This window comes from Crocuta crocuta, unplaced genomic scaffold, assembly GCF_008692635.1.
Source record: "Crocuta crocuta isolate KB4526 unplaced genomic scaffold, BGI_CrCroc_1.0 scaffold282, whole genome shotgun sequence".
Taxonomy (NCBI): Eukaryota; Metazoa; Chordata; class Mammalia; order Carnivora; family Hyaenidae; genus Crocuta; species Crocuta crocuta.
The window spans coordinates 21,100-23,940 of record NW_027529174.1 but is presented as its reverse complement, the minus strand read 5'-3'; the positions used below and the strand labels follow the sequence as shown (position 1 = coordinate 23,940).

Here is a 2,841-nt window from a genome sequence, read left to right as displayed (position 1 = left end):
TTATATATATATATATATATATATATATATATATATATGGAATATTATTCAGCCATGAAAAAGAATGAAATATGGCGATTTCCAATGATACAGATGAAGCTAGAAATTATAATGCTAACTGAAATGTCAGAGAAAGACACATACCATGTGATTTCACTCACATGTGGGATTTAAGAAACAATACACACAAAGGGCAAATGAGAGAGAGAGACAAATCAAGAAACAGACTCTTTTTTTTTTAAATGTTTATTTATTTTGAGAGAGAGAGAGAGAAAATTAATTGGGGGTGGGTGGGTGTTGCAGAGAGAATGACCATGGTCAACAAGGGGCCCAACTCCGGGCTAAATCTAACAACCGTGAGATCATGACCTGAGCTGAAACCAGGAGTCTGATGCTTAACTGACTGAGCCACCCAGCCACTCCTATAGATTCTAAATTATAAAGAACAAACTGTTAGTTACCAGAGAGGATGTGTGTGAATGGATAGGTTAGAGAGGCAATGGGGATTAAGGAGCATGATTATCATGAGGAGCACTGGGTGATGTATGGAAGTGCTGAATTACTGTATTGTACACCTGAAACTAATAGAACACTGTATGTTAACTAACTGGAATTAAAATAAAAACTTAAAAGAAAAGCATAGGCACATTTACTTTGGCTCTTGGTGTAAACAAACAAATGAATAAATAAGAAAAACAGAAAGTGCTATAACAGTTTATATAATGCGTAGTATCCTGCTTATCATTCTAATGAGCTTCTGCCCAAATACACCTAAGAGTGTAGACATGAATCTGCTCTTCCCTCAGTCAGTCTCAATCCCTATGTGCTTCTCATCACATGAGAACCTCATTATACTGAATAACAAAGATGCTTATTTTTTTATACTGTTTGACCCTCAGATTTAAGCCATTCTGGAGTTCAACTAAAGAGACTGTTAGTGACAGAAAAAACTCCATGTGTAGACTTATTAGAGAATTTCTATCTATCTCTAAGATGATATTGACTATACATTTTTTGTTTATTTGGTTTTGAAACCAGTTGCTGAATTTAGATCAGAAAACTCTAATATTAGCCCAATTACAGGGTGACTTTGTTATCTTTTGGTTTTCGTGATTTAAAGCATTTTTGGTTTGGTAATCTTGAAGCATGTGATTTTATCCAGGCATGTAACTACCTGGCAGAGGGTAGATGCTAAATAAGTTATTGCTTAGGATAAATGCTAAATGTATATGTATAGGTCAGCTAGAGTGTTTCTTAACACTGGAATTTAGGGTATTAGGTCATAGCAATGATAACAAAGGAAGAAAAAGTGGCAATGTCAGCAGATAAAGGAATATTGAGCCATTATTTCTGAAAGTCATAGCTGGAAATCTGTAAAGTGACATATATGAAGATTGATCATCAAGGAAAGACCTGTAACAATGGGGATGGAAAGGATACACTGAAAGCTAGAAGGTCAGCAAACATGGATTAGGAAATGTCAGGGTACAACCAGGTCTTTAGAAAGAACAGAAGAAGCAGAGAGATGAAGGAGAGAAAGAGAGACAGGATTTTCAGTTTGGGTAGATATTTACCAAGAGGGGATATGAATAAAGTTCTTAAGATGTTGATGGAAATATGGATATGTTGTTTATTTTATTTTATTTCATTTTATTTTATTTTATTGTTTTATTTTATTTTTATTTTATTTTTATTGAAGTACAGTTGTAATGGAAAATAAATATGAATGCATTCTCCAAATTTTTCAGTAGTAACACATGAAATCATACATGATTAATTACAGTTTAATTACATTTCCACAAAACAGGCAGGATATTTACAGGATTCAAAAGACCAAATGATTACCTTAGAGTAAGTTGGGTGGCTTTAGACCAATTAAATTAATGAAATCAGATTCTGAAAGAAGCTATTGGTAAAATGAGAATTTATTCTTCAAGAAGTAGTTGAGAAGTGAGAGTGTGTGTAACTGCATGTATCTGAATCTGTGCCAATGTCTTACAAGCTTCACTTTTAGGCAAGTCACCAAACTCTTGTAAATGTCACATTGTGAGTCTACAAATAGATATATTTATTTTTGCTTTGTAATTTTGTAGTGAAGGAGAGATGAAGTAATAAGTCTAAATACCAGGTTAGCACCTGACCCATATGCACTGCTCTAAATATGATGCAGTGGCCACAATGATGGTATCACCGTCACCCAGAAATAGTTCCTGAACATGAACTAAATTCTAATTGGTTTCCATTCCTGCACTAAGATCTCTTCTAGTTAGGGAATTTCTGCCATATGGACCAATAGTCCCCTATCCCAAGGTATTTTTTGAGAACTTTTGTATCCATAAGGATGATATATTTGATAGCTCTCCCTTTAATTTTATTAGCATTAATCTTGACTATTTTCTTCATTATGTCTGACCATAATAGTAAGTTTCTCTCATCTACCCACCCTCGGCTCTTAGCCTCCTTCTCTTTTGGAGGATTATTACTCATTTTCCTCTCAACCTCCACCATTTCTCTGTCATCCTACTCTCAGCTCTTGAAATTGCTTCTTGTTTAGCTGAAGAATTTAAAGCAAATAATAATAATGAAAATACTCACAGATTCCCACATTCACATTTGTTTGTCCATTCTCATCTATATCCATGATTTTGGCATTTTTTTTCTGATAGTAGTGAATGAACTCTTCTTTCTCCAATCTCAAGCAAATCCTTCAATCTGAGTTTGAGTTTCTGTTCAAGGCCAAGTCTCCAGCAGTTCTCTCCTCTATCATCTAACATCACGATTTCATTCCTCTCTTCTGTATAAATTCTATTAGCAGACAAACATGCTATTGTTTTTCTCATA

General features: G+C 34.2%; 1 pseudogene; it reads right to left on the bottom strand.

Moving 5' to 3' along the window:
• The window catches only part of LOC144226345 (transforming acidic coiled-coil-containing protein 3-like), a 3,590-nt pseudogene extending 1,082 nt beyond the window's left edge, over positions 1 to 2,508 (bottom strand).
• Positions 2,509 to 2,841: the final 333 nt, after the last annotated feature.